The 17940-nt window shown below is 48.8% G+C and overlaps 2 long non-coding RNA genes across 9 annotated transcripts in view; one reads left to right on the top strand and one right to left on the bottom strand.

Moving 5' to 3' along the window:
• The window catches only part of LOC127492788 (uncharacterized), a 123827-nt gene that overhangs the window by 94337 nt on the left and 11550 nt on the right, over positions 1-17940 (bottom strand). The window lies entirely within an intron of this gene.
• Positions 12568-17940, top strand: part of LOC103349543 (uncharacterized) — a 216700-nt gene continuing 211327 nt past the window's right edge. For 4 of the 8 annotated variants that reach the window (XR_011381894.1, XR_011381892.1, XR_011381908.1 and 1 more), the window contains exon 1: positions 13307-15364. This is a non-coding gene — a long non-coding RNA (uncharacterized lncRNA). Of the gene's footprint in view, positions 12868-13306; positions 15365-17940 lie in introns of those variants that run through there. The other 4 variants (XR_011381899.1, XR_011381904.1, XR_011381884.1 and 1 more) reach the window with 4 other exon arrangements.

Here is a 17940-nt window from a genome sequence, read left to right as displayed (position 1 = left end):
GGTGCACACTAGCAGAAAGCTGAATAAGAAAAAATGAGCTGGGACTCCACCAGACATTCAGATATGGAATGCAAGTGTTCCAAGTGGCTGCTTAACCACTATGACAGATGGAGTTCTGAGATCCTGGCTTCAGCCTAGCCCAGTTCTGACTCTTGTGGGCATTTTGGAAGTAAAACAGCAGATAGAAGAACTCTCTCTCTCTCTCTCTCTCTGTGTGTGTGTGTGTGTGTGTGTGTGTCTGTGTATGTGTCTCACTCTCATTCTTACATCCTCTGTCTTTCATGTAGATGAAAATAAATAGCATTTTTTAAGAGAGAGAAACTGAGCAAATGAGATCTTTCAAATGTGGTGGTGGTTATAATGATTTCTAATATTTTGTTTGCATTTTTTCCCTGCACACTTGAAATATTTTATACTCAAAAATAAAAAAATAATTTTTAAACTCTCATAATATTTTCTAGCTTTGAACAAGCTGCTTGATTACCATTGGAATCATAAGGACTTAGGTTCAACCTAAGATTAGTAAACTAGCATCATGTTTTCATTTGTGCTCTAAACCAGTAATTTCTGATACTGTGGTGTTTATTTTTATATGCATAGGAATGAAATGAAACTGTTAGATTTTTTTCAAAAAGAAATACTGTCATATATTAGCATTTTATTTGCAGTCTTTTTTAGTATTGTTTCTTATATGCATTCTTCGAACAGCTAATGATCTCCCATTCTAGTTAAGTTATACAGTATTTCCAGATAAACTTATGCAAACATAGGTACATAAGAGGTACATATTTGTGAGAGTGATCTTTTCTCCATTAAAAATGAAAGAATAATTCTACAAAAACACATTCCTTCTTTCATAACCATATACCTAACCCCAAATATTTAGGTATCAGGGTTGCATTCTACTTACAAAGTTAATCTCTTGTAGGGTGCACTTATTTTAACCAGTGCCTTTGGGGACTTGTTGATAGAATCACAGCAAATTTAATGATGCACATCTAGAGCTGTCATTTGGCCCACTGGTTAAGTCCCCTGTTACGACACCATCCACATCCCATATCACAGAGCCTGGGTTGGACGGCACTGATCCCAATGTCAGCTTGCTACTCATGTCGCCTGAGGAGGCAGCAGGTGATGACTCAAGTGCTTGGTTCCTGTCACCCACACAAGAAACCTAGATTGTGTTCCTTGCCCTTGACCCCTAGCCCCAGGTCTGTTCCAGCCCCGGCTGTTACAGGCATTTAGGGAGTGAATCAATGGATGAGGAAGTCTCTCTCTCTCAAATTTCAAAAAAAGAAGAAAAAAAAAAAAAAAAAACAACCAAGCCTACCATACCAGCCAGCCAGCAAGAACTGGGATCTATAAGCAGAAGCCAATTTTTTTGATTTGTTAGTTTTAATTTACTAATGCTTCATGGTTGGTTTACTCCAGTCTGCTGACAACTTAAACCAAGGTATTTTCATGAGGGAAATAATTGTAGCACATGAGTTATTACCAAAAAGAAAAATCAAAGTATAATCCTAGGAGGCACGCAATTGGTCCAGCAGTTGGGATGCCAACTAAGATGGCCTCATCCTCTATCAGAGTGCCTGGGGCATTAGACTCTGGCTTCCTGCTAACACACACCCTGGGAAGCAACAGTCATAGTTCAAGAGGCCTCCTGCCACTCACGGGGGACACCTGGATTGTGTTCTCGGCTCCAAGCTTCAACTTGGCCCAGCCCTAGTTTTCGCAGGCATTTGGGGAGTGAACCAGCAGATGGAAACTAACTCGCTCTCTCTCAAATAAATAAATAAATTTAAAATAAAATGTCTTAATGATTTAATAAAAGTACAACTGTAAGTAAAAATAAAATTCACAACACTTCAAGACATTGGTGTAGGTGATGACTTGGAAAGGACCCCAAAGCAAGGCAACAAAAGCAAAACCAGACAAATGGGATTATATCAAATTTGGAAGCTTCTGCACAGCAAAGGAAACCATCAATAGAATGAAGAGGCGTCCAACAGAATGGGGAAAAGATTTGCAAGCTACCTATCTGACACAGGATTAATATCCAGAATATATTAGCAACTCAAAAAAAAAAAAAAAACACCTCTACAATCCAGCTAAGAAATGGACAGAGGACTTCAAAGGACTTCTCCAAAGAAGAAATACAAATGGCAAAAAAAATATGAAAAAAATATTAAATGTAACTAGGCATCAGGGAAATGCAAACCAAAACCACTGTGAGATGTCACCTCACCCCTGTCAGAATGCAGTTTTAGGCCTGTGCTGTGCCTCAATAGGCTAATCCTCCGCCTGTGGCACCAGCACACTGGGTTCTAGTCCCCGTCCGGGCGCCGGATTCTGTCCCGGTTGCCCCTCTTCCAGGCCAGCTCTCTGCTGTGGCCCGGGAGTGCAGTAGAGGATGGGCCAGGTCCTTGGGCCCTACATGGGAGACCAGGAGAAGCACCTGGCTCTTGGCTTCAAATCAGCACGATGCACCAGCCACAGCACGCCGGCCGCGGCGGCCATTGGAGGGAGAACCAAGGGCAAAAGGAAGACCTTTCTCTCTGTCTCACTGCCCACTCTGCCTGTCAAAAAAAAAAAAAAGAAAAGAAAAGAAAAGAAAAGAAAAGAAAAAAAAAGAAAAGAATGGCAGTTTTAGAAAAGAAAGAGAGTAACAAATGCTGGTGAGGATGTGAACAAAGGGGAACTCTCATTCACTAGAGCTAGGAAGGTAAATTAATACACCCACTGTGGAAAACAGTATGGAGAGTTTCTTAAAAACTAACAATAGATTGATCATATGATCCAGCAATCCTACTACTATGCATGTACCCAAAAGACATGAACACACTGTATCAAAGAGATACCTGCACCACCACGTTGATAGCAGCACTGTTTACAATAGCCAAATTATGGAGTCAACCATCATCAGATGACTGGATAAAGAAAATGTGAGGGGCCAGCGCTGTGGCGTAGTAGATAAAGCCGCTGCCTGCAACGCCAGCATCCCATATGGGCACCAGTTCGAGTCCCGAAAGCTCCACTTTCGATCCAGCTCTCTGCTATGGCCTGGAAAAGCAGTAGGAGATGGCCCAAGTGCTTGGGCCCCTGCACCCACGTGGAAGACCCAGAAGAAGCTCCTGGCTCCTGGCTTTGGATCGGCCTAGCTTCAGCCATCGCGGCCAACTGGGGAGTGAACTGGCAGATGGAAGACTTCTCTCTCTCTCTCTCTCTCTGCCTCTCCTTCTCTCTGTGTGTAACTCCAACTTTCAAATAAATAAATAAATATTTTTTTTAAAAAAGGAAAGTGTGAGATATATATATATATGCAATGGAATAATATTCAGCTATTAAAATGAAATTTTAGTTGCATCAAATGGATACAACTGGAAGACATCATGTTGCATGAAATAAGCTGAACACAGAAAGACAAATACCCCATGTTCTCCCTTATACATGGGAGCAAAAGTTTAAAATAGAAGAAAAAGTCAAAAAACAAACAGAAAAAAAGAAATGTCTGAATGTATACTACTATAGTGTTAATGATTGGTGACCATTTTAAAATTTACAGTGTATCAGGGTTGGCATTGTGGTGCAGCAGATGAATCCCAAATGGGCACCAGTTCAAGTCCCGATGCTCTATTTCTAGTCCAGCTCCTTGCTAATGTGGCTGGGAAAGCAGCAGAAGATGGCCCAGGTACTTAAACCCCTGCCACTCACATGGGAGAGCTGGATGGAGTTTGAGGCTCCTGGCTTCAGCATGGCCCAACCCTGGGTGTTGTGGCCATTTGGGAAGTGAATCAGTGGATGGAAGATCTGTCTCTCTCCCTGCTTCCAATCTTCTCTCCTTCTTTGTAACTTTGCCTTTCAAAGAAAAAATAAATATTTAAAAAAAGACTTACTATGAGTGAAATTGATGTCTTTTCATTTGATTATTGTTTATATATATTATATATATAGTTTATATATATTATATATATAGTTTCCTATATTCCTATGCAACCAAAGTCTTTTTGCTTTTTATTTGTTGAGCTCTTTTTTGAGTAGAGCATTAGGACTTTGGTTATAAGGTTAATAAAAATATACAGTACCTCAAAAATTAAGGAAAAAATTAAGGAAGGAGGGAAGATGGTTAGTATCATTACATTCTTAGAATTGCATCTGTGAACTACCTGGGATCTGTTCTCTTCATATTAATATCACATTAATGAGAATTGTGTTGTAATGACTATCAAACATTAGTTGTAGCCTTTATATTCGTAAGTTCCTTTTCAAATGTTTTAAAAATCTAAAACAATAAATAAATAAGTAAATCTCACATAAATATGACAAAGTGAAAAAGGGAACAACCACAAAATCAAAGCTTCTTATTGTGTGAAACACCACAGGTTATTTTGTTTACTTCAAATATATGTGTCACATTTTTCCAAAAACCAAGCCATCAGACCAAGGAAAACTTACCTACTGTGTATTACTGACTTCACTGCTGTTTCTTGTTTTAGATTTTTTATTTATCTGTCTCTTCTAACTGGTTCTGCTTAGTTTTTTCAAGTTAGCACCTAGCATTGAATTGTAAATGGTGGTGGCGGTGATGTAGGAGTCTGTGAAACGCTACTTTCCTGAAATGACATGTTTTTGCACTGTGTTTATCTTGCCTGCAAAGATTGACTTGCCAAGTGAAAGCAGAGAAGTTATTTTAACCCTGCTCGTAGTCTGGACCCCTTGGGGCACACCCTGTGCACACCCCTCTCCTTCCACACTCAGGAAAACACAAGCGCACCTTTTCTTCTTCAGACATGTCACAAGGAGGGGCGGGTTGGATATTATGACACCACTCTCTGGAGATGTCATATTGAGTCCTAGGTTCTGTATTTCTGGAAGCTCTGTGACAGTGTGGAATACTATCCTGTGTTTTTCCTGCCCAGGTTTCAAAGCCTGTGTGTACATGCAGGTGTGTGGTGACACAGGGAACTGTTTGGATATGTCTTTACATTAAAACCCTCACTTTATAGTGTCAGTATTAATAATCTTGGAGCTGCTGCTCTTACTTGTTCAAGAGAATTTTATTATAGGTATAGGCACCTTCAGGGCAATCACTACAGTTACATTTTCTGACCAAACCATCAAGGCTCCACAGTGAGTCAGAAGGCAGCCTTACTGCATTGAAATGTGGCAGGCAAGGGACAAGGGTTGTGGTCCAGCAGGCTGATTCAGCCCTTAGGACCCCTGCATCCCATGGCAGAGCACCACTTGGAATCATGGCTACTCTGCTTCCAATCCAGCCTCCTCTAATGCACACCCTGGGAGGCAGCAGATGACCACCCAAGTGTATCGGCTCCAGCCCACCTATGTGGGAGACTGGATAGGGTTCCTAGCTCCTGGCTTCTGACTAGCCCAGTCCTGGATGTTGGGAGCATTTGGGAGTAAACTATTGGATGGAAGATTCTCTCTCTCTCTCTCTCTCTCTCTCTCTCTCTGTGAATGTGTGTGTATATATGTGTATGTGTGTGTGTCTTCCTTTCAGATAGATGAAAATGGACTTACAAAAAGTCCATTTAAAATGGACTCTAGGTATGTAAAAAATGTTACAGAGTGACAGTTCTCTTGAGGGAGCGGAGTGGAAATATGCACACAGGGGAAATAGCCAAGAAGTTCCATAGGATCTGAAGGAGAAATCCCTATGGGAAATGTAGTTTGATTCAAAGCAACTGTTTAGGCAAAGTCTGTGTCAGTTTCGGTCTTTGTGACAAGGCACGGACAACTAGTACAAGTAGTTAAAGTGTCAAATATGGTGCCCAATGAAAATCAAAAAGGGGGAAATGTGAGAGTCAATGTTTGGACAATTGCTACGAAAAATACAAGTACAATATGGCAGAAGGTGGAAAAGTGGCCCCTGCTCCAAGAGCAATATGCTCAGTAGAGTGTTTAATGTGGGCATGTCAACAGTCAGCAGAATCTGAAACCCGGCCTCCCAGTGCCAGATGAGGAGAGCGAAAGTGCCAAGAAACCTGGCAAGAGGTGAAGAGTGCCAGCAAAAAAACTCGCCTTGCATGGCAGCTTTCTGAAAAGGATTTACATAGAAATCAAGGGCTAATAATGAGAGCGCGCAAACGACTGCGGGAAATGATGATTAGTGATAATAATTGTTCCAGAAAACATGTGTGTCACCTGCCTCTAAATGGTAATTTACTCTTGACTAATGAATAATTCAAGTACCTAAGCCGAGGACAGGCCCTGCTGCTGTCACTAACCGGTTCCTTCATCAGGGCACGGGGAGAGGGCAGCAACTGAACAGACCCCCCTAAGGAACTCTCCCTTGTGAGCAGTTCCTTCAGTGCCGCTGAGGGCCGGGTCATGCTGGCCAAGACCTGACATTCTCGCCCTCTCTCCTTGTTTTCGGCATTTTGTGATATCTCTGCATTTCCAGGGGAGAGTAAGAACGAGGATGAGTAAGAGGAAAGAGGAGGGGGAGAGGGCGATCAGGAGGATGAGGAGAAAGAGAAGACGAGAGGAAGAAGAGAGGAAGGAAGGGAAGAAAACGGGAAATGCATGAAAAGGCTCCTTCCCCAAATGTTGAATGCAGGCTAGAAACTTTGATGCGATTTGAGAGGTGTCCGTGGGCGCTTACCGGCAGGCAGATCTCAAAGAAAATCCCTTTTGTTGCTCTATCTTCAGTTCTCAAAGTTTGTAACTAATTAAGCAGCTTCCTAGGTGGTGTAACTCCAGGATCACTGGCTTCTACAGCCAAGTCTACTGTCCCCTCTCCGATTTGGACAATCCATGATTAGTCTTTCCTCTGCTTTCTGATTAATTTGATGAAATGTTAGTATCGCTAGGACTTTATCAGATACTTTTCTGCAATCGGCTGTAGGATGGGTGAAAGCTAAGTACAAAGGGCGAGTGAAGGGAGCAAGGGCCGTGAAGAAGGCAAGTGGAGAGAGGACAGACACATGGAAACTCATTTTCCCCAAAAGCATGGTGCCTATCATTGTGTTGCTCTGACTTGTGAAGAAAGAAACCTTGTCAATTGTCTCTGTGTTTTTCCTTTTGCGTAAAAAAAAAAAAGTTTATTTATTTTTGCATCCACTCAAAAAGTGGATCAACAGAAAGCAAAAGGGAGTTCTTCCATCTACTAGTCCACTCCCCAAATATCTGCCACAGCCTGAGATGAGCCAAGCTGAAGCCAGGAACTGGGAAGTACTCTGGATCTCCCATGTAGGTGGCAGGGGCCTGAGCAAGCAAGCCATCTTCCACTGCCTCCCAGGGTGCGTTGGCAGGGAGCTGGATCGGATGCAGAGTAGGTGAGACCTGAACCAACCCTCCAACAAGTGATGCCAGTAGCCTAAGCAGTGGCCTAACCCACTGTGCCACAAAGTCTACCCCAGCAGCAACCACAGAACAGTCCGTTTGTGGATTTTTGCTGAATTAACAACAACAAAACAATGCAAGTATTCAAGGATGAATATAGTGTTGATATTTTGTAGGTTGTATCTGTAACATGATTTCTATCTTCTAGGAAATTATCTTCTCAGAGACAAGTGTATTCAACAAACGTTCTTTCCACCTAGACACTCCTCTGTACTAATTTCTAAATACCACTCTGCCTTTGCCTACACCGTTTTCATTCCTGATGTAAAAATGTATCTTGTTGGGGACAGTGTTTGGTCTAGTGGTTAGGCTGCTGGTTACACACCCATTTCTCTTATGGGAATAGCTGGGTTTGATGCCAACTCTGCCTTCTGAACCCAGTTTCCTGCCAATGCAGACCCTGGGAGGCAGAGATGATGGTGTGATTAGATCCTGCCAGCAACCTAGGGGACTTGGAATTAACTTCCTAGCTTCCAGCTTCTGCCCCTGCCATTGCTGGCATTTGGGGAGTGAAATAGTGGATGCAAGTGCGCGCTCTCTCTCTCTCCCTCTCTCCTTTTCAAATCAATTTTTTTAATTTAAATATATTGTGTTACTGGAAAAGTAAACCCAAACAGGCACTTTTTTATGTGTTTATTATGGTGAAAGATGGCAAATGATAGAGACATCCAAAATATCTATGTCACAGATAAATATATTTAATGGTTTATTCAATATTTACTGAATACCTAACATATGGTGAGTTAGAGAGGCAAAATCCAGGACAATTGTCATGGCACAGTGGTTTAAGTCATTGCCTGTGATGTCTGCATCCCATACTGGAGCATATGTTCAAGTCCCAGCTGTTCCATTCTAATTCAGCTCCCTGCTAATATGCCTAGGAAGGCAGCAGATGATGGCCAAGTGCTTGGAATCCTGCCACCTCCATCCGGGACCTGGTTGGAGTTCTAACCTCCTGGCTTTGCCCTGACCCAGCCCTAGCCATTGCAGCCATTTGGGGAGTGAACCAGCAGATGGAAGACCTGTCTGTCCTTGCCATTTGCCTTTCAAATAAACAAAAATAAAAATCTTCAAAAAAAAAAAAGAGGCAAAATTCCACACTCTCTTTATTTTAAAGATTTTATTTATTTCCTTGAGAGGTAGAGTTACAGACAGTGAGAGAGAGAGAGACAGAAAGAAAGGTTCACTCCCCAGATGGCTACAACGGCTGGAGCTGAGTCGATCTGAAGACAGGAGCCAGGAGCTTCATCTGGGTCTCCCAAATGGGTGCAGGGCCCAAGCGCTTGTGCCACCTTCCACCGCTTTCCCAGGCCATAGCAGAGAGCTAGATTAGAAGTGGAGCAGCCAGGACTAGAACCGGCACCCATATGGGATGCCAGCACCACAGACAGAGGATTAGCCCACTGTGCTATAGTGGTGGCCCCAAAATTCCACTCTCTTGATTTTTATTCTGATAAAGAGGTGCAGACAAAAATGTGTAAATACACAAAGAAATCATTCCAGATTGTTATAGATTCTCTTTGTAAAATATGAACATGGTAGAGAATGGCTGTGTTGAGCTGGGTTGGCCTAGGAAAGCATCCTGGGAAAACAGTGAGGAAGAGGCAGCCATGCCAGTGTTGGGAGGTGTGTGCTGCCGAGGGGTCCTGGGCATGGTGACTGGCAGTCATAAAGGCTGTCCAGCACATGCTCTGGGGACAGAAAAGGCTGCTCAGTTTTAACACAGGAGGAAAACAGTCATCTAACACAGGCCCGGTAACTTAAATGGCCTTTGAGTGTTGTTTCAAAATCAGCATCTAAGAGTTAGGGACAGGCCTCCCAAACTGTCTGAATTCTAATCCTGTCTTTGCCACGTTTTGTCCAGCAGTTTTATATTCCCAAGATGGTAAGTTTCAGTTCTTTCCCTAATAGGCTGTCTCCGTAATTACACTGCTGAGTACTTAGGCATGTGAGACAGGCCAGCCTTAGAAGAGTGAGCCTCTGCAGTGTGGTTCTGCGGCCATCACTGGCAGTTAGACAACAAAAACAGGAGCGCTCCCTCCAAACCTCAGGATGCACAGGTAAACTGCAAAGCCTGAAGGCATGGTGGCCTAAGATTTACGACCAGGGATACCTTAGCACGGATTCATTTTCTCAAACAATCTAATCACCACCTTGGCAGGCAAAGAGCAGGACCTTGAAAGACAAAGGACTAAGCCTGTTGAAGAAGAAAAGCAAAGCAAGTTCAACACACAGTAAGCGGTGATGACAAAGCTATTTTAAGTTCAAAAGTTTGGCCACCTTCAATAGTGAGTTGAGTGTATTTTACAGGAAAGGATAAATGTTTCGTTGCTACAGTAGAATCTGTAAAACTATAAAACAAATGAGCATTTACCCTCAGGGCTATGATAGTTTATATTTTCCTTGTGTGTGTGCTGTGTGTCTTAGCAGACTTAGGGTTTTTCTTGGTTTGAAAAGTGATTTCACAGTGGTGGTTTTAAAATGTTAAATTTTAATAATACGGTATCATCTATTTCAGTGTGCTGATAACCTAATAGTATGTCTCACGTGACTACAAAAAACAACATCTTAAAAAGTAGCGGCTGCCATAGAAGACCATCCATGGGACAGCACAGGCCATTCTGAGTGTTGCAGCAGCCAAAGGAACTGGTCCTCAAACTGGTGTTTCTGCCTCAGTTGAAGCTGAGACCTCTTGAGTTTTTTTTTTTTTAAAAAATGCCATTTAGAATAACAAACAAATGAGGTCATTTTCCTATGTGTCTTGGAAATAGATTCCAAGGGCAAAATGGATGGAAGAGAAAGGTCAAAAGGAAGAAGAGCAATCAGGAAAAGAAGAGGGAGGGGAAAAGAGAAGGTGAAAACGAATGTAAAAGTCTATTGTAAAAAGTGGCCTTATTCAAAGAAGTCCATAACATCCCGGTGATTATTTTGCATATTTTGACATATTTAAGTGCTTTAATTTTTTCATTATCACATGTCACAATATATAAAGGACAGCTCTATTTCATTGTAATTTGATCTTCTTCCACACAAAGATTCTCTGAATCAGAAATAACAAAATTAAAAGCAATATTTAAAAATTGTGCAGTCTCTGTAAGCTATCGCTTTGCTTCCTTTGTGTATTGGCTTGGTTGGTCTGTTACCAACAGCTGTGGAGAGACTAGCTTCTTTATGATCTTTATTTCTAGTGCTTGATTTCCCTCATTATCTCCCAGCACAACACTAACCTCAGGTTTAAACCATAGGCTGCCGAGGAGAGTGGCAAAATGTTCGTTAGGATTTCTTTGCAGAGGTGTGATGGTTTGCCAGAGAAGAGAAAGAAGCTGCAGAATTCACATCACACAATTCAGGGTACCCCCCGGGAGGAACATTGGAGAGCTGGGGGTGCAAGGCTGTTTGCAGCTGCCTGCCCTGGGAGTCAGCTCCCTCAGTAATCTTAGCTTCCACTCCACTTCCTGGCCTCAGCTTTCCGTTTAAATGCGCGACCCAGAGCCACAGTTTGGAGAGCCTTGGCGAGCATGGCCTCCCCCCAAAAACTCGTCCACGTGGAGGTCCTGGACACGTGTTTAGACGGCCTCTGCCACCCACTAGCTCTGCACCTCAGTGAAAGTCATTTCGCGTCCCTGCACCTCGGTTTTCAAATTGGAAAGGAGGAGGAGAGGAGTCAGGAGAAAGAGGGGGCAAAAAAAAAGGAACTTACATGATTGTTGAGAAACAAATAGAGAAAGCATTTAGCTCAACGCCTAGTGCTTTAAAATTATTAAATAAATGGTAACATTAGTTCGAAAGCCAAGTATGTTTCAGATCTGTTTTTAAAATCAACATAAAGACAGTCAAGCAAAAAAATATTTTCCCATCAATAGAAATATATAGGCAGGTAAATTCTGTCTTGTGCAGAGTTGTGTGGTTTAAAAAAAAAAAAAATAATTAACTCTGAAAAACAAAAACAGCTTTGCAATGTTTTTTTGGAAAGTGAGGGGAACTAGAAGCTCGGAGACGTGAGAGGTGGGCATCACCTTAAAGAGAATAAAACTGCTACAAGTTTACCTCCTTAGCGCAGGTAAGGAGAGGCCAGGAGGAAATGCCCGATCGCCCTCGCTCACGGAGGCGGAGGCGCAACGCTCCCGGGACCTCGCAGCGGCTGCAAACGAGCGCCTTTTCTCCACCCAGGTGCCCCGAGAGAAGGGGCAGCCCTGGGGCCGCGTGCACGCTCGCCTGCCCGCGTCTGCTCCAGGAGTCCCAGCCCAGGGCGTGCCCTGCGCGCCTTCGCGCTAAACGAGTTCCTCTCCGCAGGTTTTCCCGCCGGAGCAACTCCAGGGCCCGGCTGGAAAGCGCACAGGGGACTCGGAACGCGACCGGGTTGGACGTCTAGGCGGTGGCCGCGCCCGTATGAGGGGTTAAATACTCGCAGGGTGTTTCTTAGGCGGTTCCCAGGGGACTTTTCAAGGTCCCATTGCCCGGGGCTGAGCGAGGCACTTGGTAATCTCCAATCCTCCCTCGTTCAAAAGTTTCTGGACGGGAATCGAAGGTCGTGCCGTTCGGTGCCAACACTTCCCCAGAACACACTGGGGGTCAGAAAATAGACCCCCACGGCCGTCATTTCGGAGGGAAAGACACAAAGGGAAGTGTCAGAGGCAGCGGGAAGTTCACCATCAGACCACCGCCCCTCCTCCAGATCCTCCATCCAGGCACCCAGATTTTACCACTTGGGGAAAAAAAATATGGGGGAAAGACCGGAGGAAGAAAAAGAATGCAAGGCTTTTCAGCTTCTTTACATAGAGAACAGCTCCCAGAGTCCAAATTGATGATCGAAACCGCTGCACACGTCCAATATGTAACTCTAGCCAAGAGACATGAAAGAAATGCAATAGCTGGGAGCCAGTGAAAGGAGCCAGCACCGCCCCTGCGCGCAGCCCGGGAGCGGCTGCACCCGCCAGCGGCCCCTCTGCACAACCCCACTCCCGTCAAATCTGGAGCGCCCCGAGCCTGTGCCCCGTCTCCAGAGAGGCTCATCACCTATTAGCCCAGACTCCAGATTCTTTGTAAATCCCCCCCTCCCCGCCCCGAAGCCGAGAAAGACTGCCGACCCTATTCCCAGTTTCTTTGAAACTTTGGATCCTCATTGGCACCTGCAGGGAAGGGAGTGGCAGAGGGGACCCGCAGGTCAGGCTCTCAGGAGCTCCTGGGTGAACTATCCAAATCCAGTCTTTCCTCAGTCCTAGTGGGGGGGGGGGCTTGAACATTTGAGACAGAGACCCCCTTTAAACAGCAGCGCCCAACAGGGAAATAAACCTTGTCGCCTCTCCTCTAGTGGAGAGTGCTGGGCGCTCTGGGCGGTCCGCAGCGCCCGGGGCTCCAGGCGGCGACGCCCCAAGATGAGCGTGAGACTGCCCTCCACGGTGCCCACTTAGACGTTGGCCGATGAAGGCTGCGGTGAACGCCACCAACAAGGGCAAACGTGGCTCTTGGGGGCCGGAGGTGGGCCTGGTGATCTCAGGGGTGCCTTGGGTAAGTCAGCTTGCAGACCGTTCTCTTGGAGTGGCGGGGTGTAAGGGGCTGCTACGGGACCAAAGCTGAAATGGACGAGGACCCGAGGCGGGCGGAACTCGGGTTTGGAGACTGCGGAAACCTGGGCGCGACGCAGCTCGTTCTCCATCTTCGGTCCTCTGGGCCGCAGGTGGGGGTTTGCGTGGCCGACAGGTGGTGGTTCCGCTCTATGCGTCTCACGTGGTGCCAGGAGAGATTCGTGCCACTTCTTGGGGACGAGGTCAAGGAAGGGGAGGGGGGTAAGAAGGTGAATCATCCTTGCTTGGGGCGGCCCGAGGTTTATTTTCTAATTGGATTCTGAAGTTGAGGTGCTCTGTTCCAGATTGATGGGGAAGTCCTGGGACCAGCTACCCCACCGGCTGCTGGGGGGCACCTCAGCGTTTTCTTTAAAATAGAAAATTGTTTTGTTGGCTGGTTGTGTCACTGAAGACATCGTTTCTTATACTGCCCCGATTCGGGAGGGTACCTATAGGGAATTTTATCTCTGTTTGCGACCTACAGTTCATTGTGTGGGGGTATAGGAGCGATGTCACTTCTGCGCCTCGCAATCCCTTCTCCTCGGTCCGCAGGGAAACGCAGCTCTTTGCAGTCCGTGGTCCCCTGTAGTTCATTTCCCTCACGCCCTCCGCTTCCTCCCACGGAACAACTTTTGCCTCGCTGCGATCCCACGGCGTGGCTCTGAGCGCAGCCCCTGGCGACTCTGGACGGCCTCACTCACCCGGCACCCCGTGCCTCTGACCCAGACGGGAGGAAGGCTGGGGGCTCCCTCTCTCGGCGGAGTTGAGCCCCCCACCTCTTCCACCCTTGGGGCGACGTCCGCCTCCTGGGGCAGCTTTCCAATCTCGGCCACCTAGAACACAGGCCATTTCCGAAGACGCAAAGCGGGAGAGGTGGAAGTATGGAGAAAGAACATGGCTTTTCAGCCTCGTCCACCGTCCGGTTCCGCCCAACTTTACACCGACCACCACTGGCGACTGCCCCCCAACGCCACTGCGCCGCACTAACGCCGCCGTCTCCAGCCTCAGGGCCCCAGGCGCGCCTCCCGCTATGCGTGCGGACGCAACAGGACCCTGGAGCTCCGGGCGCGGAATCCCGGTCCTAGGAGGGCCTGAAATCAGTGCTCCCGCCTCAGGAAGAAGCGAAGCCTCGGGCCGCCCCATCTCCCATCCGCAGCCCTCGAGGACAGACTTGAACTACCCAGGACAGAGGGAGGAGGCTCCCCCCGGGGAGGGGTCACCCCAGGGTCCCCGCTGGGTAGCTGCTAATTCAGACTCGGCCTTCAGGACTGAGGGCCTGGGAGGGGAAGACGACTCAGAAATGCTCCAGCGCTCCCAGGGCAGGGCCCAGGCGCACGCGGGGTCGGCTCCTCCTCGCCAGACGGCGGGACCCACACCGAGCCAGATTCGGGGAGAACGTGGGCGTTTTTATTGGGGCCTCGCCAGGACTCCTGCAGTCTGCGGAGGAGAAAATGCAGATTTCTATTGATTTGTGTTATTTATTTCTCAATGACCCTGGAGCCATGGTTTGCTTTTGGCTCGCGCTGCGCCAGCACTGTCCTGTCCCTAGTAAACTCCTGCCAAAGTTTACCCAACGGGTGAAGTGGAGGCGAGACAACAAAATCAGAAACCAAACAACCAAACAAAAAACCCACCAGATTATTTTACCCTCTCGGCCTTTTATTTTTGTTAAGTAAAGGGACTCTAGCGTTACAGTCACTCGTGTCCCTGCGGTGATGGCTTCGATGTGTCCGAGGGGCGGGAACTCGGAGGCCTCTGGCCCTCCACGCGTCTTTCGCTCCCTGGTTTCCCTGGTACATCCAGCTCAGCTTTGGCGTTATTATTTCCTCATTATTATTAATCTATGAGGCGAGAGTCGAGGAGCCTGGTTTACAGAACCCCACCCCTGCCCCAGGCCGGCTTTTCTCTGGGTTCGGAAACCAAAGTTCTCCGCGCTCACGTCTCCAATCCCTCCCTCGCCACGGGCTCGCCTCCCTGCATGGCCCAAAAGGACAGCCAGTGACGACGCGCGCCCAGGTGTGAGGGTCAACTACGTCCGGTCCAGACTCCACATTAGCCGAGGCTCGTGCTCCACATCCCTGGGGGGCAGCTCCTTCCCTTTTTCAAAACCGGGGCCCTCGGTGTAGCTGGAGGCGCCGGGGACCCGCGGCCGCGGCTCAGGCTGCAGCGTGCAGGCGCACGCGCGCTGCATCTCCGCGCACGTCCACTAGAGGTCACTGGCCCCTCGCAGCTCGCGGCGCCACCGGCCGCCTCCCGCTCCTCGAGCTCAAATTAGCCGCGCGTTAATTAACACCCGAGTCCATCAAGGCGCGTTCCTCGGTACAGTACTCCGGCAGGGCTTATATAGACAACCCAATCCCAGCCAAAGCAAACCTCCCCAAACCCACCACGTCCAGCATGTCCAAAGTGGGAGACAGGCGCCTCTGAGTGGCCCGGGCAAGGTATAGTGGCATCCCGCTTTCGCTTCTCTGGCTGGGGCCGGCCGAGCGCGCGGCGGAGGGCGCGCCCCGCGGGGCAGGTGCGGCGCGCGCGGCTCCGCGCGGCTGCTCCCGAGGGCCGGCGGCGCGCGTGCTGACCTGGGCGCCCGGCCAGCCCTGGGCGCGGGTCGTTCTCGCGTGGGGCGCCACGGGGACGAGGGGCGCAGGGCCACACCGTTCTGGGCAAACACGGGCGTTGGGCGAGGGTTGTTTATTGCGGGTCTGGCGCACGGGATGATCCCCAGATGTCTCTGAAATTGGTAGAGGAAAGAAGTAGAGATGACGACGTTTCTCGAACCCGTGGGGGTGTAAGGCATGGGGAAGGGGGTGCTAGGAACTGACCTTGGTGTGGCGGGCAGTGCCTCGGACGTCCAGGAAAGGGCCGAGCGTGCGTGGGGTGGGTCGTTTGTGTTCGTGTTTTGTTTAGTTTTTGGTGTCTGAAGAGCCTCACTGAGCTTGAGATCTGATTTATTTTTTGTTTTGTTTTTCAACGAAAGCCCCAAGGGCTTTTCACACTTTGGGGAGACTGAGTCACGTCTTCAGGGTCCCAACGAAATCCTGGAGATCCGCCTCAAACGAAGTCCGGGTTTCTCCTACAGCACCGCCCGGGCTTGCGGTGCTCCGCGATGTGGTGTGCTGATGGGTGGCAGGGTCGTCTCCGCAGCTCTGTCGGAGGAAAAATGCTGGAAACATGGATTCGGGTTCTGACAGAGGGACTGCTGATAGACCGCTGCTGCTGTCGTCTCGTAGGAGTTTGGGGACTGACCTTTTGACAGGGTCACTCTTCCGACCCCAAAGATCTGGGCGCTCGCTTCGGGAGCGTAGGATCAGCGCGTAAACCACCATGTGCCCAAAGCGCACAGCCACGGGCGAAAGATGCCTGGCGGCGCCCCCACGGCCGGACGGGTTGGTTTAACCACAGCCCATTAGTGAAGCCATTGTCCACTTCTCGACGAAGTGGGCAGCCCAGGCGCGTTCCTGACTGCGCCCGTGCGTTGGACCACGCCGTGGGCACCCCCAGGGCCCATCCGTGGTCCCCAGGGGGCGGACGGGCGCCTGCAGCCTGGGCTTCCAGAAACCCGGAGGCAGGTGCCTGGTGGCGCTGAGCGAGGCCGAAGGAGGCGCCTCGCGGAGCCGGGCCCTGCTAGGAACGGTGAGGAGCTTCCGACGCGCCCCCTCCAAGAGGACGCTGGCATTTGGAACCCGCGGCTTTGTTTTTCGCGGCCCTAAGTCCTGGCGGGGAGGGGTCTGCCCTTGAAGAGTGCCCTCCAGGAACCAACTCCACCTTAAGCGCCCACCAAGGGGTTGCCCTCCAGCACCAACTTCGTTCCTCTATCCCTTGGCCTTCGCTTGGGGCCTACCGAGCCCGCGCGCCAGGCAGGGACCGCCGCCAGCTCCGGAGGGCACAGGTGTCAGCTGGAGCTGGCGTTAGGTAACGGAGTTGGCAGCCCGCGCACTTCCCGAACTTAATTAAGGAGAGTGCCGCTTTCTCCTTTCTTCCCCTTTTTCTTTTGACTGCGTCGGGTGTCAGGTACCCTCGATTCTCGGCAGCAGGTGTTTCTTGCTAGAAATGGCCAGCGGAGAGGCCGTAGCGCTCCGGGAGAGCAGCTGCGAGCAGGCCTAGGGGCCCCCGGGGAAGAGGCTCGCGCGTGCCCTCGCGGAGCGGCTCACCTGAGTCCGTCCGCTGTGGCCGCCGGTGCCCGGCACTCCAGGCACCCGGGGCGAGGAGCAGGCTGGCCCCCCGTGGGCCATATTTCCTGGCCAGAGCCCCCTCTGGTAGAAACTGTGGAGCTGTCCTCACCATGATGACTGTTCGGTTGTTATTAGCCTAGCGATTCCCCGGTGCGTGTGCACGCGGATTGCGGGTCAAATGCCTTCGGAGGAGCCAGGGAGCCCCACTTTGTCCCCGCTGAGCTACCTACGAGCGCCTGGGCAGAGTCCCTCAAAATCAGGCACAGGGAGCCCTACAGAACCCTTTTCTGAGAAGCGAGACCCCGGGACTGTCGAAAAGTAGAATTAAAAAAAAATTACCAATTTTGGTCACTGTAGAAGTGAAATTCATACACTGCCAGCCTCCATTTTACAAGGCAACAGCGAGAAGAAATTGTGGAAGTGATGAGGTCTCCTGTCCCAAAATGTCAGTTGGCTATATCGCCAAAATCTTGGAACTGGCGGCTAAGGATTGGTTTGAAAGTTACAGGAACTAAGGAAGATTTGATCCTTAATAATAATAATAATAAGATGCTCGATTTGGGGCAGTGGGTTTAATTTTCAATGCTACAACAGAATCATTGTAAGGGGCCAATCGAAGGCTAAAGTTGAACTTGCTCCTGAGGGGAGCCCTCTTTGGAAGCGGTGGGGCAGAGCCTGGGTGCCCTGTGCTTATTTGCAGGAGGACGGCCATGGATCGAAACTCCTGACTTCCTAGTGATAGAATCAGGCTCCCTCCCTCCTGAGGTGGAGGGGCTCCCATTCTCCCGGTAACCACCAAGGAGGACCCTCCTTTATCCTGATGGCTATGTGTTACATCACCTGTACCT

This window comes from Oryctolagus cuniculus, chromosome 14 (genome assembly GCF_964237555.1).
Source record: "Oryctolagus cuniculus chromosome 14, mOryCun1.1, whole genome shotgun sequence".
In the NCBI taxonomy this organism is placed as follows: Eukaryota; Metazoa; Chordata; class Mammalia; order Lagomorpha; family Leporidae; genus Oryctolagus; species Oryctolagus cuniculus.
Note: the sequence above shows the minus strand (reverse complement) of the source record. Positions and strands in the feature narration are given on the sequence as shown.